The sequence below is a fragment of the Ovis aries genome, chromosome 6 (assembly GCF_016772045.2).
Source record: "Ovis aries strain OAR_USU_Benz2616 breed Rambouillet chromosome 6, ARS-UI_Ramb_v3.0, whole genome shotgun sequence".
In the NCBI taxonomy this organism is placed as follows: domain Eukaryota; kingdom Metazoa; phylum Chordata; class Mammalia; order Artiodactyla; family Bovidae; genus Ovis; species Ovis aries.
The window spans coordinates 117848875-117873842 of record NC_056059.1 but is presented as its reverse complement, the minus strand read 5'-3'; positions in this window follow the sequence as shown (position 1 = coordinate 117873842).

Sequence of the window (24968 nt, the reverse complement as noted above, 5' to 3'; positions counted from 1 at the left end):
CTGTCTCTGAGCCGTCATGCCCACGCTGAAACGCCCCGCCCAGTGGGAGACGCGACGCACCCTGCCGACCAGGAGATGCACCGCAGACCCCAGGCCCCTTGGAACGGGAAACCTGATCTCTGAGATTCCGGAAACGTCTCCCGGTTGCCTCACCCGCAGCCAATCCGAGAACCTGCAGGGGCTCAGCAGGCAGCCTGCAGCCCCCACCCCCAGGCTGCCCACTCCCCTTGGTGGGCTCCGTGCTGGGCACCCGACGACAAACGCTGCACTCTCCTTCACTGCGACTGGGGCCGTGGATGGGCTTACTGCACGTGGGCTGGAGGGCTCGGGCTCGCTTCCACAAGTCCAGGGTACCGCATGTGGGGAGCATAACAATGAGCCCATGCGTCAGAGCTGGTGGAGATGCCAGGTGTGGAGAAGTCTGCGGGTGGGCGCTGGCCCGCGCGCCCTCAGCTCAGCGCCGCAGGGCGCTCCGGGGGCACCCTGCTCACAGGGCTTTCTGTGCATGTGGGGCTGCCCCCAGGACCTCTGCTCGAGTGCCCTTTCTGTGTTGATATCATGTAGAATCATTATCATTATTAAAATCAAAGTCATCATCTTTAAAGGCGTAGACAATTGTTTAAAACTTTATTTGTAAAACCCTCCAGCTCACTAAGGTGCCCTTAGACACAGCTGTAAACATCAGCGATTTAGTTGCTCATCGTTGCTCCTTGCATCCAAGACTTGGTTTTCTTTTTGCTTTGACGGTTCTTTCAGGGAGCTTGAGCGTAAGCGTTCGGAACCCTTGCATGCGGGAAATTGGTGTCTCCTGGCCGGCCCTGAAGGGCCCCTCGGCTGGGCACAGGACTCCAGCCGCATGCTCTTTCCCCGCAGTGTCTGGAGCTGCTGCTTGGCGGTGCGAGAAGTCTGCTGCCAGTGAGGCTACCGTCCGTTTGTGGGCGATGGACTTGGACCCCCAGTGGCCCTTTGGCTGGGAATTGCTGTCACACTCCACGCATTCAGAAATGTGAACTGAGCGCTTCCCAGATGCTGGGGCCGCTCCAGCGGCTGGGCTCGTGGCCGGGAACAAGAGAGAGAGCCTGGCTTGTGGGGCTGCCAGGCCCCGGGGTGCAGAGAGCAGACCCCATGATGCCAGGTGCCGACGAGGGCAGGAAGGAGGCCAGGAAAGAGCAGCTCCGGGAGCACGCGGGGCATGCTGAGCGTCCCTCTGCGGAGGGCCTCGAGGGCCAGGCAGCAGGGCCTGCAGCAGGCGAGGTTGAGGGCCACCCGCCCCTCCGCTCTGCTGTCCTCTGTCCCCTGCGCAGCCAGCGGCCCCTCTAGCCGGCGGGTCGCGGCTTGGAGTTCCGGAGGACCCCGCTCCTCTGGGCCCTGCGCACGCGCTGCCCGCCCTGCCGCGCTGCTGGAGATGGCTCCTCTGGGATTCGCCCTTCTTGCCTTCTCACCTGTTTGTCCCCAAGCACTGGATTCCAGAAAAGCGCCTCTGTGTGCCTGTGCTGGCGCCCTGGCCCCTCAGCCATGCTTTCCGACCAACCTGGCTGAACGGAAAAGAGCGTGGTCTCTGTGGGTAATGGATTCTTCGGAACGCCACGCTGCTCTGGCTGTGCAGACAGAACTCCTCCTGCTGACACGGTGCTTCGGGCATGGGGGTCAAGTCGGGCGCAGCGTGGCCCTAGAATGGCAGCCCTTGTGGCCCGGGCATGCCTGCAGCCGCAAGGGTCCCCGGCTGCTGTGTGCTGGCCGCCTCTCCAGACCTGCTCCCCTCGGCCCTGAAGGAAGACCGCTCCTGCCAGGGACAGGTGCACAGACACCAGCGGGCCTGGCGCTCCTCCTTCCTGCCCGAGGCTCCGCTCTCCCTCACCCCCACACCTGGCACAGACACCCTCTGAGCCGCCCCACCGTCCGCGGCAGCCGCTCGCTCGCCCACCTGGGGACCCGCCCACCTGCAGAGCCCTCTGCGCAGCTCCTGTTGCCTTCCCAGCCTTCCTCGGGGCTGGCCCTCCCAGAAAGCGGCCTCCTCTTTCCATCACAGTCCATCCTGAGGGGCCCAGGTAGGCTGAGGACACAGGGCCTCTGACCAGGGGGCCAGATGGCAGGTCAGGGTTTGGCCAAAAGGGAGGAGGGTGGAAGAGGCCTCCAGCAGCGCTGGGTGCCGTTGCAGTTGGTCTGCTGGGGGGCTAAGGGGCGAGGAAGCTTTCTCATGGCACAGAAGTTGCTTCTCCTTCTCAGGAAACGGGCGGTGGCAGTGCCTGGGCATGGCTGTGGCGGTGACTCGGGAATGAATGGGGGGAGACCCTGGGTTCCCCCGCCCCTACCCTGTCGGGCACGGAAGCGCCCCCACAGGCTCGGGAGAGCTGCTGTCTCCCTCGCAGACCCTTGCTGGGAGGGTCGATGAAGATTCCCCGGCCCTTAGACCCTCACTTCCCCATTTCAAGCTTACATTGTTCCATGAGATGAGAGCTGAGCCTTCTGGGAGGCGCTGAGCACCCGAGGAACCAAGGCCACCGAAGGTGCTGACCATGCAGGAGCTGGGGACGCCACCGGCTCCCCGGGCCTGAGGGTGGGGGGTGGGCACCAGTGGGCATTGGGGCTTGGGAAAGGGTCTCTTCCTCGGGTGGGCAGACGGGGGCGGATGAGCCAGAGTCTGCCGGCCGCTCCCAGCAGGGCCCACATCCAGATGACGTCCCTGGAAAGTGCTGTCCCCTGCATCCCCACTCCGCCAGGAGGCCTTTCACACGGCCACTGCTGATCTCTGCTCCCATTCTCAACTCCTAGGTTCTGCTAAGATTTCCGCTTTCCTTCCAGATGGTTATCCAGCATTTCTGGCCCATCCGTGTCCTTTTACCTGAGTCCTGTGGAAAGCTGCTGCCGTCCGGAGTGGAACACGGACCCCAGGGTTTACAGCCTTGATGTACTCCTTTTCCTATTTGGAACCAGTCTGTTGTTCCATGTCCATTTCTAACTGTTGCTTCCTGACCTGCATACAGGTTTCTCAAGAGGCAGGTCAGGTGGTCTGGTATTCCCATCTCTTTCAGAATTTTCCACAGGTTATTGTGATCCACACAGTCAAAAGCTTTGGCATAGTCAATAAAGCAGAAATGGATGTTTTTCTGGAATCCTCTTGCTTTTTCGATGATCCAGTGGATGTTGGCAATTTGATCTCTGGTTCCTCTGCCTTTTCTAAAAAAAAAAAAAAAAACAGCTTGAACATCTGGAAGTTCACGGTTCCTGAACTGCTGAAGCCTGGCTTGGAGAATTTGGAGCATTACTTTACTAGCATGTGAGATGAGTGCAATTGTCCGGTAGTTTGAGCATTCTTTGGCATTGCCTTTCTTTGGGATTGGAATGAAAACTGACCTTTTCTGGTCCTGTGGCCACTGCTGAGTTTTCCAAATTTGCTGGCATAATGAGTGCAGCACTTTCACAGCATCATCTTTCAGGATTTGAAAGAGCTCCACTGGAATTCCATCACCTCCACTCGCTTTGTTCGTAGTGATGCTTCCTAAGGCCCACTTGACTTCACATTCCAGGATCTCTGGCTCTAGGTGAGTGATCACACCATCGTGATTCTCTTGATCGTGAAGATCTTTTTTGTACAGATCTTCTGTGTATTCTTGCCCCCTCTTCTTAATATCTTCTGCTTCTGTTAGGCCCATACCATTTCTGTCCTTTATTGAGCCCATCTTTGCATGAAATGTTCCCTTGGTATCTCTGATTTTCTGGAGGAGGTCTCTAGTCTTTCCCATTCTGTTGTTTCCTCGATTTCTTCGCACTGATCGCTGAGGAAGGCTTTCTTATCACTCCTTGCTCTGCATTCAGATGCTGTATCTTTCCTTTTCTCCTTTGCTTTTCGCTTCTCTTCTTTTCTCAGCTATTTGTAAGGCCTCCCCAGACAGCCATTTTGCTTGTATGCATTTCTTTCCCATAGGGTGGACTTGGAAAGGGCTTATTTCCAAGGAGATCCTCACCTGAGGCTGCCCCTCTTCTGCCTTTGGGCCGGTCTCCAGGGCCGCCTGGTGACCCTCCCCAGTCTCTCTCCCAGGGTGCACCACCCCAGCACCACCTCCAGGCCGCCTAGCCATCCCCAATGTCTCTCCCACCCGCTAGCAGGCTGCGCACAGCCCACTGGGGCGGACTGCAGGGCCGTCGAGGTGCCCCAGGCCTGCGTGTCCTCAGGCTCTGTCCACAGTCTGTCCACTCCGGGGCCTCATCCTGGCGCCTTCATCCTCTCCACTGGCCCTCATTGTCTCTGTGCACGTCAGATTTTGCTGGTTAGAATGTGAAATCAGCACAAGAAATATTTAATAAGATACTTAATTATTCTGAATTAAGGAGTGAAATGGATCCCATAACAGAACTTCTGGCCCAACATGGCTTCAGTGCAGGCGGTGACGATCTTGCCCACAAGAGTCGAGTCTGGAGGCTGTGGGGCTGATTAGTTTACTTGGTCAGCAAGGGCAGGCCTTAGAGCCAGACCTTCTGGGACTCTCCTGAGAGCTCTCGTCTCGGCCTCGCTGTGACTGCCACATCTGCTCCCATCACACGCCCCCTCCCGGAGTGAAGGGAGACAGTGACGATGGATTTCCCCCCCCCCCCCCGCCCCCGCCTTCCTTAAAGGAGATATGAAACATTCCCAAACGCCACCTGCCTCCCAAACAGGGCTCCTCTCAGCTCCATTGGGCAGAGCTGGGTCCTGTGTTCTCTCCACCCTCACTGTTCCAGCAGAGGCAAGAGCGGGCCATGCCGGCTTTCCTCCAGTCAAGACTCAGCCCCTGTGCATGGGCCTCCTTTCGGTGAGCCCACTTCATCAGGAGGCCAGGAGAGCGCTCCTCTCATGTGTTACTGTTTACTGTATTCGGCAGAGAAGAAACAGCTGCTGGGCAGAGAGCAGCAGGGTTTGCAACGAGAGGCGAGACGCTCAAGCGCCAGAAGCTCAGTAGGAAACAGACTGTCCAGCGGGAAATACAGACAGGAGGGTCGCGGTGCCAGCGAGGGGGGCTGACATCTCCAAGGATGAGTACGCGGCCAAGGAGGACAAGCGTGTGGGGGGTCAGGCACGGGCGCAGCGGCCAGTACAGGTCCTGTGGTCACCAGGCGGCGTCACCAGGCAGCCACTACTGAGAAGCGGCCAGGGTGGTGGTTAAACGCTGGTTAGGCCAACTGTCGGGGCGTGGTGGTAGTCAGGCAGAGAGGGAGGAAAGAGGCGGACCCCAGCCTTCACCCCGGAGCCCTCCGGCTCACCCGGCCTCAGGCGAGTGGATGGGGGTGGGGGGACCGGCCAGGGCTCTGTCCTGCTGGGCGCCACAGCCCTCGCAGGTGCTGCCTGCTGGCCGGGCCCAGGCCGAGAGGCCGCAGTGAAGGGCTCCCCAGTCCCCACGCTGGGACCTATTCCTCCTGCCCCGGGCCTCTGGCCCATACCGTTGAATCGACCTTCATGATGGGGTCCACTGTACGGCCTCTTTGTGGGCTCTCCAGTCCCCGCACCCGCACCTGGCACCCGGCGACCCGCTCCAGTCAACAGAGCTGGCATGACTCCTGTGCTTTGTCTTCCCTCCCGCAGCCCGAGATCGGGCGCCAAGAACCGGAGCACAGGGGACCCTCAGGCCTCCGGGGTCGCACACCGGCTCCGCACACGGCAGCAGACCGCCCCCAAAAGACTCCGGGCCTCCAGCCCACCAGGGAGCAGAGGGCGACCTGAAAGCCCGACTGAGAAGATTGTCCACCTTGGAGCAGCGCCCTACAAGAGGTCCAGGTGTCGTAACCATGCGCTGCGGGACACAACTCCCTCAGAAGGACAGGGCCGATGGTGGAGTGCCGATGATTACACCGGCAGCCCCAAGGCACAGTCTCCTCTTAGCCAGGGATCCCGACCAGTTTCTGTGAACTCCTTAGATACCCGAGTGTACGAGCCCAAACCCACCTCCCCAGCTTCCTTGAAACTAGTCTGGACAAGGTAAAAGGGAAATAGCATCGGAGTTAAGCAAGGATTCATGCCTCATAAGCCTACATAGTTAAACAATGGCCATTTAGCCATAGGCCTGTGGCCATATCCCGCTGAGCATAATGGGGTTTACCACTTGGTTCTGTTAGAGATACTTAGCATATTCTTTGAGGCGACCGAGAGTCTAGCTACAAGTCCCGAGGCTCCTTGTTCGGGGCTCTGGGTTTCCATTGGTATGCCGTTCCCATAGATACTGGGCAAAGAGCTCAAAGTCCACAGTCCGACCCAAGATGGATCGTGCTCTTAAGATAGAGGCCGTGACATTTCCTCCTTCACAGGGTCCCCACCTGGGACGTCCTGCTCCGCCGAGGACCACCGCTGACTCATCCGGAGAGTTTGCAGGACTCCTGCCCACGGCCAGCAAACCTCTCGGTGGGCTCCCTGCAGAGCCGAGGGCAGCCAGAGACCCGCAGCCACAGGTGACCCACTTCGAGCCTTAAGACCAAGGTCCCCTTGGACTCCAGCCCCATGGAACAGGCCCGATCCCTCACCTTGGGGTTCCCCGCCCGCAGCCCGAGATCGGGCGCCGAGAACCGGACACAGGGGACCCTCAGGCCTCCGGGGTTGCACACTGGCTCCGCACATGGCCGCAGAGCGCCCCCAAAAGATTCCGGGCCTCCAGCTCGCCGGGGAACAGAGGGCAACCCCAAACCGACTTGGACGATCATGAGCCTGGCGGGAGGCCAGGAAATGGGGATGGGAAGGCCACCTCCATCCAGAGGAGCAGGGCGTCCTCACCTGGGCGGGACCACCCCGAGACCCCGGTTCCCGGCGTGCCTCGGCCAACCACCGCCAGGTCTGGCCTGGAGGCTGTTTCTGTAGGCTTGGGTGGCGGCTGCATCCGTGGGAGACAGAGTCGGAAACGCCAGCGTCTCCTGGCCGGCGCTTGGGCCTGTGCAGGGTGTGGTCCACCTGGTGTGTCTCAGTGCTGAGGCGCTGATGGGCCGCAGGCCTGGAGACCGCTGGCCTGGGACCAGTTTAAGCAGGCTCTTCGTTTTTTATGTGTTGTTGATAGTTGTCTCCAGAGGGCGAGAGGGATGCCCTGCCCTCCAACAGGAGAGGATGATAAACCTCTCTAGAGGAATATCTGAAGGTGAGCAGGGCACCCGAGGCCGTGTCCCAGGAGACCCCCACCCACAGGCACACATGGTTCCTGGGCTGAGCTGGAGCTGCTCAGGGACACGTTCTCCCACCTGGAGGTGGAGGTGGAGTCTCTTAAAAAAGAAGCTGAACACCTGGGGCAGCAGGAGGCGTGGGTCCGAGACCTGAAGGGCTTCTTCCTCAACTTCCGGGGCTTCCTGGAAGCCTGTGCCCCGGGACAAGTTGTCTGTGTCCCCCCCCCCCAACCCCGGGAAGGAGCTGGCCTGAATAAACATTTTTTGTATAAGACATTGTCCTGTGATGGTTGCGCCGGGTCAAGGGCTGCTCCAGCCCACACATGTCCTCGACCTGCAGCCAGCCGGCTCGGAACTGCAGATACCCGGGCTCACGGCTGGGAGGGCTGATGGGAGGGAAAGCAGCAGAGGGGAGCCCCACCCGGGGGTTCCAACGGAGACCCTTTCTGGCACAGGCATCCCAGCCACTCTTCGGCAGAACTTGGGTTTGGACCTCGACGCTGTAGCAGCAGGTGCCAGGCTCCCGCAGACCTCCGGGGAGCAAATGTGGTGGGGGTGAGCGAGGCCAGGCTGGAGACTGGTCGGGGCGCCGGCTGCCCTGGGCTCGTGGGGACAGAACTCGGGGGCGCCGCGGCTCGGATGGCCCGCGCTCAGCGCACCCTGGGGCGGGGCCCAAGGCAGTCCCAGGAAGAAGGATGTGGAGGTTCAGGGTGGGGGCCGCCACCCGGCTGTCCACTCAGCCCAGACTCCAGTCCTGGGAAAGCAGGTGCTTGGGGCCCAGGGAAGCCGCAGCCCGGCCAGGCGTCTTCGTGGGGGCTGAGCGTGGTGGCCCCGCGGCTCGAGGCCTCTCCCCCGGCCAGGGTTCTCTGTCATGGGCAAAGAGCCTGTGGGCACGTGGCTTCCATCCATTCTCCAGAACTGATGAGGTATGGCTGTGGACGATCTCGGCAGCAACAGCCAAACGTCCTGACATGCTGACTGTGGTCCCGCCAGCTGTGCACCAGGACCCGTCTTTCCGAGAGGGACTGGGCGGTCTGGTAGCCCCCAGGCCCGGCCCCGGCCACCCTCCAGCACTCACCTCCCACAGGCAAAGCAGGAGAGACCACACTGAATCGGGTTCTCTGGGAGGCTCTTGGGGGTTTCCGCCGGGAGCGATTGCTGGTTCCGGTGTGACGTGGTGAGCAGCCTGCCAGTCTGGCTTCCATAGCAGCGGCCCGGCCCGCTGGCAAGTGAGCAGGCTCCGTCTCGTCCACACCTTCACTGACGCCTGTGGTGGTAGTCAGGCAGAGAGGGAGGTAAGAGGCGGACCCCAGCCTTCACCCCGGAGCCCTCCTGCTCACCTGGCGCACGCCAGTGGATGGGGGTGGGGGACCGGCCAGGGCTCTGTCCTGCTGGACTCCACCGCCCTCGCCAGTGCTGCCCGCTGGCCGGGCCCAGGCCGAGAGGCCACAGTGAAGGGCCCCCAGTCCCCACGCTGGGACCTAAGGGCAGCTGCAGTTTGCCAGGGGCCTGAGCCCCTGCTGCTTGGAGGCCCTGAGGAGACCGGCGACCAGCTGGGTCCTGGGCGCCCAGCTGCCTCAGAGAGGACAGTGCACAGCGTCCGGGGGCCTGGCTCCAAGGGCACCACCAGCCGAGACCTGCCTCCTCAGCCCGGCCTGGGTGCTCGTGGGAGGACCCAGACTGGGTGCTGGATGAAGACTCCTGGGCAGGGAGACTGGCCGAGCAGGGAGCGCACCTCCCCCTCCTCCCCCCAGCCCTTAGCCAGGACCTGGACCTTGGAGGGAGAAAGCTGAGCCTTGTCTTTTCTTGTCAGAACAGAAAATGGCATTCATTCAGGAGACATTTACAGGAACACTGTTATCTGACCTTGACCTGACCTCAAGAACAAAGAATCTGACACCAGAAGTTGGCAAGACTCACCACACCCTCCCTCCCTTGTCTCAGGAAAGGGCTATGCTGAAACCTTTGGGGAGTTTGGGCTTTTTAAGGTGGGAGCCTCGCGTCTCCTCGCATCGTGCAGCAAGTAACCTTTCTCTGCTGCCGATTCCGAGGATTCAGTGTGTTTGGCCTCGCTGTGCCAGTGGCACACAGACTCACCTGCACGGGAGTGCTGGGATCCGTCTAGGGAGCACACACCCGCCGGATCAGATGGGCCGCCCGATTCCTCTGCTGCCCGGACCCTCCGGCGGGAGCCCCGGGCCCCTGCCCAGCATCTCACCGCCTCTATTCCTCCAGGTCTCTTGCAGCCCAGCCCCCTGCACACCACCTCTGTTTGGCGGACCACCTGTCCTCTCTCCGCTGTCAGACGCTATAGGAAGCTGAGACGCCAAATGGGGCAAGAGGATCCAGGCAGGTTTAAGGTCACCATGGCAACCGCTGGAGCGCCCTCCCCCGACAGGGTCGCAGATGCACCGCCCCGCCCCCCAGGGCCTCAGGGACCACGCGGAGATCAGGGCGGGGCCAGATTGGAGGGAGATGGCGAGAACCGCCCCGCAATTGGTCCGCTCTACTCAACGATGAAAGCCGCCTGGCGACTGGCTGGAGTTGCACGTGACGTCACAGAGAAGCCAGTGACGCACGGGCGGGTATAAAGGCCGGGCGTCGCCGCGGTCTCCCAGGGAGAAGAGAGCACAGGGTAGCAATGGCTGCGTTACCGCGGCTGCTGCCACTGCTTGTTCTCCTGCTCTCAGCCTCTTCGGCCGCCCATCTGGCGACCAGCGCCCATTCCTCCTGCCCCGGGCCTCTGGCCCATACCGTGCAGAAGACTTATATTCTGGGGTCTGACTGGGGACCTTTCTGTGGGCTCTCCAGTCCCCGCACGCGAACGCGGCGCCCAGCGCATCCGCTCCCATGGAGGGAACTGGCCCGAGTACTCTCTTTCGTGTTCCCGTCCTGCAGCCCGAGATCCGGCGCCCAAAACCGGAGCACAGGGGACCCTCGGGTCTCAGGGATTGAACACCGGCTCTACACACGGTCGTGGAGCGCCCCTGAAAGACTCTGGACCTCCAGATCGCCGGGGACAATCGAACACCTCGGACGAGCGCCCTACACGAGGTCCAGGTGTCCTAACCATGCGCTGCGGGAAACAACTCCCTCACAAGGACAGGGCCGATGGTGGATTGCAGATGATTACATCGGCAGCCCCAAGGCAGAATCTCCTCTTAGCCAGGGATCCCGACCAGTTTCTGTGAACTCTTTAGGTACCCTAGTGTAGGAGCCGAAACCCGCCTCCCCAGCTTCCTTGAAACTAGTCTGGACAAGGTAAAAGTGGACAGCATCGGGGTTAAGCAAGGATTCGTGCCTCATAAGCCTACATAGTTAAACAATGGCCATTTAGCCATAGGCCTGCGGTCATATCCCACTGAGCATGATGGGGTTTACCACTTGGTTCTGTTAGAGATACTTAGCATATTCCTTGAGGCGACCGAGAGTCTAGCTACAAGTCCCGAGGCTCCTTGTTCGGGGCTCTGGGTTTCCATTGATATGCCGTTCCCATAGATACTGGGCAAAGAGCTCAAAGTCCACAGTCCGACCCAAATGGATCGTGCTCTCAAGATAGAGGCCGTGACATTTCCTCCTTCACAGGGTCCCCACCTGGGACGTCCTGCTCGGCCCAGGACCGCCGCTGACTCGTTCGCACGGATCCAAGGACTCCTGCCAACGGCCAGCAAACATCTCGCTGGGCTCCCTGCAGGGCCGAGGGCAGCCACAGACCAGCGGCCACAGGTGACCCACCTCGGAACCTTAAAACCAAAGTCCCGTTGCCTCCAGCCCCGTGGAACAGGCCCGATCCCTCCCCTTGGGGATCCCCGCCCCCAGCACGAGATCGGTTGCGAGATCCAGAGCACAGGGGAACCTCAGTCTTCTGGGATCCCACACCAGCTCCCCACACGACCTCGGAGCGTCCTGTAAAGACTCTGGGCCTCCAGGTCATCGGGGAGGAGAGGGCGACCTGAAAGCCCGACTGGGACGATGGTCCACCTCGGACCAGAGCCCTACACGTGGTCCAGGTGTCGTAAGCACGCCCTGCGGGACACAACTCCCTCAGAAGGACAGGGCCGATGGTGGATTGCCGATGATTACACCGGCAGCCCCAAGGCACAGTCTCCTCTTAGCCAGGGATCCCAACAGTTTCTGTGAACTCTTTAGGTACCCTAGTGTATGAGCCTAAACACGCCTCTCCAGCTTCCTTGAAACTAGTCTGGACAAGGTAAAAGTGGACAGCATCGGGGTTAAGCAAGGATTCATGCCTCATAAGCCTACATAGTTAAACAATGGCCATTTAGCCATAGGCCTGCGGTCATATCCCACTGAGCATGATGGGGTTTACCACTTGGTTCTGTTAGAGATACTTAGCATATTCTTTGAGGCGACCGAGAGTCTAGGTTCAAGTCCCGAGGCTCCTTGTTCGGGGCTCTGGGTTTCCATTGGTATGCCGTTCCCATAGATACTGGGCAAAGAGCTCAAAGTCCACAGTCCGACCCAAATGGTTCGTGCTCTCAAGATACAGGCCGTGACATTTCCTCCTTCACAGGGTCCCCACCTGGGACGTCCTGCTCGGCCCAGGACCGCCGCTGACTCGTTCGCACGGATCCCAGGACTCCTGCCCACAGCCAGCAAACCTCTCGCTGGGCTCCCTGCAGGGCGGAGGGCAGCCACAGACCAGCGGCCACAGGTGACCCACCTTGGAACCTTAAAACCGAGGTCCCGTTGGCCTCCAGCCCCGTGGAACAGGCCCGATCCCTCGCCTTGGGGTTCCCCGCCCCCAGCACGAGATCGGTTGCGAGATCCAGAGCACAGGGGAACCTCAGTCTTCTGAGGTCGCACCCCGGCTCCGCACTTGGCCTCGGAGCATCCCCTAAAGACTCTGGGCCTCCAGGTCATCGGGGAGGAGAGGGCGACCTCAAAGCCGGACCGGGACGGTGGTCCACCTCGGACCAGAGCCCTACACGAGGTCCAGGTGTCGTAAGCACGCGCTGCGGGACACAACTCCCTCAGAAGGACTGGGCCGATGGTGGATTGCAGATGTTTACATCGGCAGCCCCAAGGCACAATCTCCTCTTAGCCAGGGATCCCGACCAGTTTCTGTGAACTCTTTAGGTACCCTAGTGTAGGAGCCGAAACCCGCCTCCCCAGCTTCCTTGAAACTAGTCTGGACAAGGTAAAAGTGGACAGCATTGGGGTTAAGCAAGGATTCATGCCTCATAAGCCTACATAGTTAAACAATGGCCATTTAGCCATAGGCCTGCGGTCATATCCCACTGAGCATGATGGGGTTTACCACTTGGTTCTGTTAGAGATACTTAGCATATTCCTTGAGGCGACCGAGAGTCTAGCTACAAGTCCCGAGGCTCCTTGTTCGGGGCTCTGGGTTTCCATTGGTATGCCGTTCCCATAGATACTGGGCAAAGAGCTCAAAGTCCACAGTCCGACCCAAATGGATCGTGCTCTCAAGATAGAGGCCGTGACATTTCCTCCTTCACAGGGTCCCCACCTTGGACGTCCTGCTCGGCCCAGGACCGCCGCTGACTCGTTCGCACGGATCCCAGGACTCCTGCCAACGGCCAGCAAACATCTCGCTGGGCTCCCTGCAGGGCCGAGGGCAGCCACAGACCAGCGGCCACAGGTGACCCACCTCGGAACCTTAAAACCAAAGTCCCGTTGCCTCCAGCCCCGTGGAACAGGCCCGATACCTCCCCTTGGGGATCCCCGCCCCCAGCACGAGATCGGTTGCGAGATCCAGAGCACAGGGGAACCTCAGTCTTCTGGGATCCCACACCAGCTCCCCACACGACCTCGGAGCGTCCCCTAAAGACTCTGGGCCTCCAGGTCATCGGGGAGGAGAGGGCGACCTGAAAGCCCGACTGGGACGATGGTCCACCTCGGACCAGAGCCCTACACGTGGTCCAGGTGTCGTAAGCACGCCCTGCGGGACACAACTCCCTCAGAAGGACAGGGCCGATGGTGGATTGCCGATGATTACACCGGCAGCCCCAAGGCACAGTCTCCTCTTAGCCAGGGATCCCAACAGTTTCTGTGAACTCTTTAGGTACCCTAGTGTATGAGCCTAAACACGCCTCTCCAGCTTCCTTGAAACTAGTCTGGGCAAGGTAAAAGTGGACAGCATCGGGGTTAAGCAAGGATTCATGACTCATAAGCCTACATAGTTAAACAATGGCCATTTAGCCATAGGCCTGCGGTCATATCCCACTGAGCATGATGGGGTTTACCACTTGGTTCTGTTAGAGATACTTAGCATATTCTTTGAGGCGACCGAGAGTCTAGGTTCAAGTCCCGAGGCTCCTTGTTCGGGGCTCTGGGTTTCCATTGGTATGCCGTTCCCATAGATACTGGGCAAAGAGCTCAAAGTCCACAGTCCGACCCAAATGGTTCGTGCTCTCAAGATACAGGCCGTGACATTTCCTCCTTCACAGGGTCCCCACCTGGGACGTCCTGCTCGGCCCAGGACCGCCGCTGACTCGTTCGCACGGATCCCAGGACTCCTGCCCACAGCCAGCAAACCTCTCGCTGGGCTCCCTGCAGGGCGGAGGGCAGCCACAGACCAGCGGCCACAGGTGACCCACCTTGGAACCTTAAAACCGAGGTCCCGTTGGCCTCCAGCCCCGTGGAACAGGCCCGATCCCTCGCCTTGGGGTTCCCCGCCCCCAGCACGAGATCGGTTGCGAGATCCAGAGCACAGGGGAACCTCAGTCTTCTGAGGTCGCACCCCGGCTCCGCACTTGGCCTCGGAGCATCCCCTAAAGACTCTGGGCCTCCAGGTCATCGGGGAGGAGAGGGCGACCTCAAAGCCGGCCCGGGACGGTGGTCCACCTCGGACCAGAGCCCTACACGAGGTCCAGGTGTCGTAAGCACGCGCTGCGGGACACAACTCCCTCAGAAGGACTGGGCCGATGGTGGATTCCAGATGTTTACATCGGCAGCCCCAAGGCACAATCTCCTCTTAGCCAGGGATCCCGACCAGTTTCTGTGAACTCTTTAGGTACCCTAGTGTAGGAGCCGAAACCCGCCTCCCCAGCTTCCTTGAAACTAGTCTGGACAAGGTAAAAGTGGACAGCATTGGGGTTAAGCAAGGATTCATGCCTCATAAGCCTACATAGTTAAACAATGGCCATTTAGCCATAGGCCTGCGGTCATATCCCACTGAGCATGATGGGGTTTACCACTTGGTTCTGTTAGAGATACTTAGCATATTTCTTGAGGCGACCGAGAGTCTAGCTACAAGTCCCGAGGCTCCTTGTTCGGGGCTCTGGGTTTCCATTGGTATGCCGTTCCCATAGATACTGGGCAAAGAGCTCAAAGTCCACAGTCCGACCCAAATGGATCCTGCTCTCAAGATAGAGGCCGTGACATTTCCTCCTTCACAGGGTCCCCACCTTGGACGTCCTGCTCGGCCCAGGACCGCCGCTGACTCGTTCGCACGGATCCCAGGACTCCTGCCAACGGCCAGCAAACATCTCGCTGGGCTCCCTGCAGGGCCGAGGGCAGCCACAGACCAGCGGCCACAGGTGACCCACCTCGGAACCTTAAAACCAAAGTCCCGTTGCCTCCAGCCCCGTGGAACAGGCCCGATACCTCCCCTTGGGGATCCCCGCCCCCAGCACGAGATCGGTTGCGAGATCCAGAGCACAGGGGAACCTCAGTCTTCTGGGATCCCACACCAGCTCCCCACACGACCTCGGAGCGTCCCCTAAAGACTCTGGGCCTCCAGGTCATCGGGGAGGAGAGGGCGACCTGAAAGCCCGACTGGGACGATGGTCCACCTCGGACCAGAGCCCTACACGTGGTCCAGGTGTCGTAAGCACGCCCTGCGGGACACAACTCCCTCAGAAGGACAGGGCCGATGGTGGATTGCCGATGATTACACCGGCAGCCCCAAGGCACAGTCTCCTCTTAGCCAGGGATCCCAACAGTTTCTGTGAACTCTTTAGGTACCCTAGTGTATGAGCCTAAACACGCCTCTCCAGCTTCCTTGAAACTAGTCTGGGCAAGGTAAAAGTGGACAGCATCGGGGTTAAGCAAGGATTCATGCCTCATAAGCCTACATAGTTAAACAATGGCCATTTAGCCATAGGCCTGCGGTCACATCCCACTGAGCATGATGGGGTTTACCACTTGGTTCTGTTAGAGATACTTACCATATTCTTTGAGGCGACCGAGAGTCTAGGTTCAAGTCCCGAGGCTCCTTGTTCGGGGCTCTGGGTTTCCATTGGTATGCCGTTCCCATAGATACTGGGCAAAGAGCTCAAAGTCCACAGTCCGACCCAAATGGTTCGTGCTCTCAAGATACAGGCCGTGACATTTCCTCCTTCACAGGGTCCCCACCTGGGACGTCCTGCTCGGCCCAGGACCGCCGCTGACTCGTTCGCACGGATCCCAGGACTCCTGCCCACAGCCAGCAAACCTCTCGCTGGGCTCCCTGCAGGGCGGAGGGCAGCCACAGACCAGCGGCCACAGGTGACCCACCTTGGAACCTTAAAACCGAGGTCCCGTTGGCCTCCAGCCCCGTGGAACAGGCCCGATCCCTCGCCTTGGGGTTCCCCGCCCCCAGCACGAGATCGGTTGCGAGATCCAGAGCACAGGGGAACCTCAGTCTTCTGAGGTCGCACCCCGGCTCCGCACTTGGCTTCGGAGCATCCCCTAAAGACTCTGGGCCTCCAGGTCATCGGGGAGGAGAGGGCGACCTCAAAGCCGGACCGGGACGGTGGTCCACCTCGGACCAGAGCCCTACACGAGGTCCAGGTGTCGTAAGCACGCGCTGCGGGACACAACTCCCTCAGAAGGACTGGGCCGATGGTGGATTGCAGATGTTTACATCGGCAGCCCCAAGGCACAATCTCCTCTTAGCCAGGGATCCCGACCAGTTTCTGTGAACTCTTTAGGTACCCTAGTGTACGAGCCCAAACCCGCCTCCCCACCTTCCTAGAAACTAGTCTGGACAAGGTAAAAGTGGACAGCATCGGGGTTAAGCAAGGATTCATGCCTCATAAGCCTACATAGTTAAACAATGGCCATTTAGCCATAGGCCTGTGGTCATATCCCACTGAGCATGATGGGGTTTACCACTTGGTTCTGTTAGAGATACTTAGCGTATTCTTTGAGGCGACCGAGAGTCTAGCTACATGTCCCGAGGCTCCTTGTTCGGGGCTCTGGGTTTCCATTGGTATGCCGTTCCCATAGATACTGGGCAAAGAGCTCAAAGTCCACAGTCCGACCCAAATGGATCGTGCTCTCAAGATAGAGGCCGTGACATTTCCTCCTTCACAGGGTCCCCACCTGGGACGTCCTGCTCGGCCCAGGACCGCCGCTGACTCGTTCGCACGGATCCCAGGACTCCTGCCCATGGCCAGCAAACCTCTCGCTGGGCTCCCTGCAGGGCCGAGGGCAGCCACAGACCAGCGGCCACAGGTGACCCACGTCGGAAGCTTAAAACCAAGGTCCCGTTGGCCTCCAGCTCCGTGGAACAGGCCCGATCCCTCCCCTTGGGGATCCCCGCCCCCAGCACGAGATCGGTTGCGAGATCCAGAGCACAGGGGAACCTCAGTCTTCTGGGATCCCACACCAGCTCCCCACACGACCTCGGAGCGTCCCCTAAAGACTCTGGGCCTCCAGGTCATCGGGGAGGAGAGGGCGACCTGAAAGCCCGACTGGGACGATGGTCCACCTCGGACCTGAGCCCTACACGTGGTCCAGGTGTCGTAAGCACGTGCTGCGGGACACAACTCCCTCAGAAGGACAGGGCCGATGGTGGATTGCCGATGATTACACCGGCAGCCCCAAGGCACAGTCTCCTCTTAGCCAGGGATCCCAACAGTTTCTGTGAACTCTTTAGGTACCCTAGTGTATGAGCCTAAACACGCCTCTCCAGCTTCCTTGAAACTAGTCTGGGCAAGGTAAAAGTGGACAGCATCGGGGTTAAGCAAGGATTCATGCCTCATAAGCCTACATAGTTAAACAATGGCCATTTAGCCATAGGCCTGCGGTCATATCCCACTGAGCATGATGGGGTTTACCACTTGGTTCTGTTAGAGATACTTAGCATATTCTTTGAGGCCACCGAGAGTGTAGGTTCAAGTCCCGAGGCTCCTTGTTCGGCGCTCTGGGTTTCCATTGGTATGCCGTTCCCATAGATACTGGGCAAAGAGCTCAAAGTCCACAGTCCGACCCAAATGGTTCGTGCTCTCAAGATACAGGCCGTGACATTTCCTCCTTCACAGGGTCCCCACCTGGGACGTCCTGCTCGGCCCAGGACCGCCGCTGACTCGTTCACACGGATCCCAGGACTCCTGCCCACAGCCAGCAAACCTCTCGCTGGGCTCCCTGCAGGGCGGAGGGCAGCCACAGACCAGCGGCCACAGGTGACCCACCTTGGAACCTTAAAACCGAGGTCCCGTTGGCCTCCAGCCCCGTGGAACAGGCCCGATCCCTCGCCTTGGGGTTCCCCGCCCCCAGCACGAGATCGGTTGCGAGATCCAGAGCACAGGGGAACCTCAGTCTTCTGAGGTCGCACCCCGGCTCCACACTTGGCCTCGGAGCATCCCCTAAAGACTCTGGGCTTCCAGGTCATCGGGGAGGAGAGGGCGACCTCAAAGCCGGACCGGGACGGTGGTCCACCTCGGACCAGAGCCCTACACGAGGTCCAGGTGTCGTAAGCACGCGCTGCGGGACACAACTCCCTCAGAAGGACAGGGCCGATGGTGGATTGCAGATGATTACATCGGCAGCCCCAAGGCACAATCTCCTCTTAGCCAGGGATCCCGACCAGTTTCTGTGAACTCTTTAGGTACCCTAGTGTACGAGCCGAAACCCGCCTCCCCAGGTTCCTTGAAACTAGTCTGGACAAGGTAAAAGTGGACAGCATCGGGGTTAAGCAAGGATTCATGCCTCATAAGCCTACATAGTTAAACAATGGCCATTTAGCCATAGGCCTGCGGTCATATCCCACTGAGCATGATGGGGTTTACCACTTGGTTCTGTTAGAGATACTTAGCATATTCTTTGAGGCGACCGAGAGTCTAGCTACACGTCCCGGGCTCCTTGTTCGGGGCTCTGGGTTTCCATTGGTATGCCGTTCCCATAGATACTGGGCAAAGAGCTCAAAGTCCACAGTCCGACCCAAATGGTTCGTGCTCGCAAGATACAGGCCGTGACATTTCCTCCTTCACAGGGTCCCCACCTGGGACGTCCTGCTCGGCCCAGGACCGCCGCTGACTCGTTCGCACGGATCCCAGGACTCCTGCCCACGGCCAGCAAACCTCTCGCTGGGCTCCCTGCAGGGCCGAGGGCAGCCACAGACCAGCGGCCACAGGTGACCCACCTCGGAACCTTAAAACCAAGGTCCCGTTGGCCTCCAGCCCCGTGGAACAGGCCCGATCCCTCCCCTTGGGGATCCCCGCCCCCAGCACGAGATCGGTTGCGAGATCCAGAGCACAGCGGAACCTCAGTCTTCTGGGATCCCACACCAGCTCCCCACACGACCTCGGAGCGTCCCCTAAAGACTCTGGGCCTCCAGGTCATCGGGGAGGAGAGGGCGACCTGAAAGCCCGACTGGGACGATGGTCCACCTCGGACCAGAGCCCTACACGTGGTCCAGGTGTCGTAAGCACGCCCTGCGGGACACAACTCCCTCAGAAGGACAGGGCCGATGGTGGATTGCCGATGAGTACACCGGCAGCCCCAAGGCACAGTCTCCTCTTAGCCAGGGATCCCAACCAGTTTCTGTGAACTCTTTAGGTACCCTAGTGTATGAGCCCAAACCCGCCTCTCCAGCTTCCTTGAAACTAGTCTGGACAAGGTAAAAGTGGACAGCATCGAGGTTAAGCAAGGATTCATACCTCATAAGCCTACATAGTTAAACAATGGCCATTTAGCCATAGGCCTGCGGTCATATCCCACTGAGCATGATGGGGTTTACCACTTGGTTCTGTTAGAGATACTTAGCATATTCTTTGAGGCGACCGAGAGTGTAGGTTCAAGTCCCGAGGCTCCTTGTTCAGGGCTCTGGGTTTCCATTGGTATGCCGTTCCCATAGATACTGGGCAAAGAGCTCAAAGTCCACAGTCCGACCCAAATGGTTCGTGCTCTCAAGATACAGGCCGTGACATTTCCTCCTTCACAGGGTCCCCACCTGGGACGTCCTGCTCGGCCCAGGACCGCCGCTGAGTCATTCGCAGGGATCCCAGGACTCTCGCTGGGCTCTCGCTGGGCTCCCCGCAGTTCGGAGGGCAGCCACAGACCAGCGGCCACAGGTGACCCACCTTGGAACCTTAAAACCAAGGTCCCGTTGGCCTCCAGCCCCGTGGAACAGGCCCGATCCCTCGCCTTGGGGTTCCCCGCCCCCAGCACGAGATCCGTTGCGAGATCCAGAGCACAGGGGAACCTCAGTCTTCTGAGGTCGCACACCGGCTCCGCACTTGGCCTCGGAGCATCCCCTAAAGACTCTGGGCCTCCAGGTCATCGGGGAGGATAGGGCGACCTCAAAGCCCGACCGGGATGGTGGTCCACCTCGGACCAGAGCCCTACACGAGGTCCAGGTGTCGTAAGCACGCGCTGCGGGACACAACTCCCTCAGAAGGACAGGGCCGATGGTGGCAGCCCCAAGGCACAATCTCCTCTTAGCCAGGGATCCCGACCAGTTTCTGTGAACTCTTTAGGTACCCTAGTGTACGAGCCCAAACCCGCCTCCCCAGCTTCCTTGAAACTAGTCTGGACAAGGTAAAAGTGGACAGCATCGGGGTTAAGCAAGGATTCATGCCTCATAAGCCTACATAGTTAAACAATGGCCATTTAGCCATAGGCCTGCAGTCATATCCCACTGAGCATGATGGGGTTTACCACTTGGTTCTGTTAGAGATACTTAGCATATTCTTTGAGGCGACCGAGAGTCTAGCTACACGTCCCGAGGCTCCTTGTTCAGGGCTCTGGGTTTCCATTGGTATCCCGCTCCGATAGATACTGGGCAAAGAGCTCAAAGTCCACAGTCCGACCCAAATGGACCGTGCTCTCAAGATAGAGGCGGTGACATTTCCTCCTTCCCAGGGTCCCCACCTGGGACGTCCTGCTCGGCCCAGGACCGCCGCTGACTCGTTCGCACGGATCCAAGGACTCCTGCCCACGGCCAGCAAACCTCTCGCTGGGCTCCCTGCAGGGCCGAGGGCAGCCACAGACCAGCGGCCACAGGTGACCCACCTCAGAACCTTAAAACCAAGGTCCCGTTGGCCTCCAGCCCCGTGGAACAGGCCCGATCCCTCCCCTTGGGGTTCCCGCCCCAGCACGAGATCGGTTGCGAGATCCAGAGCACAGGGGAACCTCAGTCTTCTGGGATCCCACACCAGCTTCCCACACGGCCTCGGAGCGTCCCCTAAAGACTCTGGGCCTCCAGGTCATCGGGGAGGAGAGGGCGACCTGAAAGCCCGACCGGGACGATGGTCCACCTCGGACCAGAGCCCTACACGAGGTCCAGGTGTCGTAAGCACGCGCTGCAGGACACAACTCCCTCAGAAGGACAGGGCCGATGGTGGATTGCCGATGATTACACCGGCAGCCCCAAGGCACAGTCTCCTCTTAGCCAGGGATCCCGACCAGTCTCTGTGAACTCTTTAGGTACCCTAGTGTACGAGCCCAAACCCGCCTCCCCAGCTTCCTTGAAACTAGTCTGGACAAGGTAAAAGTGGACAGCATTGGGGTTAAGCAAGGATTCATACCTCATAAGCCTACATAGTTAAACAATGGCCATTCAGCCATAGGCCTGCAGTCATATCACACTGAGCATGATGGGGTTTACCACTTGGTTCTGTTAGAGATACTTAGCATATTCTTTGAGGCGACCGAGAGTCTAGCTACAAGTCCCGAGGCTCCTTGTTCAGGGCTCTGGGTTTCCATTGGTATGCCCTTCCCATAGATACTGGGCAAAGAGCTCAAAGTCCACAGTCCGACCCAAATGGATCGTGCTCTCAAGATACAGGCCGTGACGTTTCCTCCTTCACAGTGTCCCCACCTGGGACGTCTTGCTCGGCCCAGGACCGTCGCTGACTCGTTCGCATGGATCCAAGGACTCCTGCCCACGGCCAGCAAACCTCTCGCTGGGCTCCCTGCAGGGCTGAGGGCAGCCACAGACCAGCGCCCACAGGTGACCCACCTCAGAACCTTAAAACCAAGGTCCCGTTGAACTCCAGCCCCGTGGAACAGGCCCGATCCCTCCCCTTGGGGTTCCCCGCCCCCAGCACGAGATCGGTTGCGAGATCCAGAGCACAGGGGAACCTCAGTCTTCTGGGATCCCACACCAGCTTCCCACACGGCCTCGGAGCGTCCCCTAAAGACTCTGGGCCTCCAGGTCATCGGGGAGGAGAGGGCGACCTGAAAGCCCGACCGGGACGATGGTCCACCTCGGACCAGAGCCCTACACGAGGTCCAGGTGTCGTAAGCACGCGCTGCAGGACACAACTCCCTCAGAAGGACAGGGCCGATGGTGGATTGCCGATGATTACACCGGCAGCCCCAAGGCACAGTCTCCTCTTAGCCAGGGATCCCGACCAGTCTCTGTGAACTCTTTAGGTACCCTAGTGTACGAGCCCAAACCCGCCTCCCCAGCTTCCTTGAAACTAGTCTGGACAAGGTAAAAGTGGACAGCATTGGGGTTAAGCAAGGATTCATACCTCATAAGCCTACATAGTTAAACAATGGCCATTCAGCCATAGGCCTGCAGTCATATCCCACTGAGCATGATGGGGTTTACCACTTGGTTCTGTTAGAGATACTTAGCATATTCTTTGAGGCGACCGAGAGTCTAGCTACAAGTCCCGAGGCTCCTTGTTCAGGGCTCTGGGTTTCCATTGGTATGCCGTTCCCATAGATACTGGGCAAAGAGCTCAAAGTCCACAGTCCGACCCAAATGGATCGTGCTCTCAAGATACAGGCCGTGACGTTTCCTCCTTCACAGTGTCCCCACCTGGGACGTCTTGCTCGGCCCAGGACCGTCGCTGACTCGTTCGCATGGATCCAAGGACTCCTGCCCACGGCCAGCAAACCTCTCGCTGGGCTCCCTGCAGGGCCGAGGGCAGCCACAGACCAGCGGCCACAGGTGACCCACCTCGGAACCTTAAAACCAAGGTCCCGTTGGCCTCCAGCCCCGTGGAACAGGCCCGATCCCTCGCCTTGGGGTTCCCCGCCCCCAGCACGAGATCGGTTGCGAGATCCAGAGCACAGGGGAACCTCAGTCTTCTGAGGTCGCACACCGGCTCCGCACTTGGCCTCGGAGAATCCCCTAAAGACTCTGGGCCTCCAGGTCATCGGGGAGGAGAGGGCGACCTGAAAGCCCGACCGGGACGGTTGCCCACCTCGGACCAGAGCCCTACACGAGGTCCAGGTGTCGTAAGCACGCGCTGCGGGACACAACTCCCTCAGAAGGATAGGGCCGATGGTGGCAGCCCCAAGGCACAATCTCCTCTTAGCCAGGGATCCCGACCAGTTTCTGTGAACTCTTTAGGTACCCTAGTGTACGAGCCCAAACCCGCCTCCCCAGCTTCCTTGAAACTAGTCTGGACAAGGTAAAAGTGGACAGCATCGGGGCTGTCCCGATTCATGCCTCATAAGCCTACATAGTTAAACAATGGCCATTTAGCCATAGGCCTGCGGTCATATCCCACTGAGCATAATGGGGTTTACCACTTGGTTCTGTTAGAGATACTTAGCATATTCTTTGAGGCGACCGAGAGTCTAGCTACACGTCCCGAGGCTCCTTGTTCGGGGCTCTGGGTTTCCATTGGTATGCCCTTCCCATAGATACTGGGCAAAGAGCTCAAAGTCCACAGTCCGACCCAAATGGATCGTGCTCTCAAGATAGAGGCCGTGACATTTCCTCCTTCACAGGGTCCCCACCTGGGACGTCCTGCTCGGCCCAGGACCGCCGCTGACTCGTTCGCACGGATCCAAGGACTCCTGCCCACGGCCAGCAAACCTCTCGCTGGGCTCCCTGCAGGGCCGAGGGCAGCCACAGACCAGCGGCCACAGGTGACCCACCTCGGAACCTTAAAACCAAGGTCCCGTTGGCCTCCAGCCCCGTGGAACAGGCCCGATCCCTCGCCTTGGGGTTCCCCGCCCCCAGCACGAGATCGGTTGCGAGATCCAGAGCACAGGGGAACCTCAGTCTTCTGGGATCCCACACCAGCTCCCCACACGGCCTCGGAGCGTCCCCTAAAGACTCTGGGCCTCCAGGTCATCGGGGAGGAGAGGGCGACCTGAAAGCCCGACCGGGACGATGGTCCACCTCGGACCAGAGCCCTACACGAGGTCCAGGTGTCGTAAGCACGCGCTGCAGGACACAACTCCCTCAGAAGGACAGGGCCGATGGTGGATTGCCGATGATTACACCGGCAGCCCCAAGGCACAGTCTACTCTTAGCCGGGGATCCCGACCAGTTACTGTGAACTGTTTAGGTACCCTAGTGCACGAGCCCAAACCCGCCTCCCCAGCTTCCTTGAAACTAGTCTGGACAAGGTAAAAGTGGACAGCATCGGGGTTATGCAAGGATTCATGCCTCATAAGCATACATAGTTAAACAATGGCCATTTAGCCATAGGCCTGCAGTCATATCCCACTGAGCATGATGGGGTTTACCACTTGGTTCTGTTAGAGATACTTAGCATATTCTTTGAGGCGACCGAGAGTCTAGCTACAAGTCCCGAGGCTCCTTGTTCAGGGCTCTGGGTTTCCATTGGTATGCCGTTCCCATAGATACTGGGCAAAGAGCTCAAAGTCCACAGTCCGACCCAAATGGTTCGTGCTCTCAAGATACAGGCCGTGACATTTCCTCCTTCACAGGGTCCCCACCTGGGACGTCCTGCTCGGCCCAGGACCGCCGCTGACTCGTTCGCACGGATCCAAGGACTCCTGCCCACGGCCAGCAAACCTCTCGCTGGGCTCCCTGCAGGGCGGAGGGCAGCCACAGACCAGCGGCCACAGGTGACCCCCCTCGGAACCTTAAAACCAAGGTCCCGTTGGCCTCCAGCCCCGTGGAACAGGCCCGATCCCTCGCCTTGGGGTTCCCCGCACCCAGCACGAGATCAGTTGCGAGTTCCAGAGCACAGGGGAACCTCAGTCTTCTGAGGTCGCACACCAGCTCCGCACTTGGCCTCGGAGCATCCCCTAAAGACTCTGGGCCTCCAGGTCATCGGGGAGGAGAGGGCGACCTCAAAGCCCGACCGGGACGGTTGCCCACCTCGGACCAGAGCCCTACACGAGGTCCAGGTGTCGTAAGCACGCGCTGCGGGACACAAGTCCCTCAGAAGGACAGGGCCGATGGTGGCAGCCCCAAGGCACAATCTCCTCTTAGCCAGGGATCCCGACCAGTTTCTGTGAACTCTTTAGGTACCCTAGTGTACGAGCCCAAACCCGCCTCCCCAGCTTCCTTGAAACTAGTCTGGACAACGTAAAAGTGGACAGCATCGGGGCTGTCCCGATTCATGCCTCCTAAGCCTACATAGTTAAACAATGGCCATTTAGCCATAGGCCTGTGGTCATATCCCACTGAGCACAATGGGGTTTACCACTTGGTTCTGTTAGAGATACTTAGCATATTCTTTGAGGCGACCGAGAGTCTAGCTACACGTCCCGAGGCTCCTTGTTCGGGGCTCTGGGTTTCCATTGGTATGCCCTTCCCATAGATACTGGGCAAAGAGCTCAAAGTCCACAGTCCGACCCAAATGGATCGTGCTCTCAAGATAGAGGCCGTGACATTTCCTCCTTCACAGGGTCCCCACCTGGGACGTCCTGCTCGGCCCAGGACCGCCGCTGACTCGTTCGCACGGATCCAAGGACTCCTGCCCACGGCCAGCAAACCT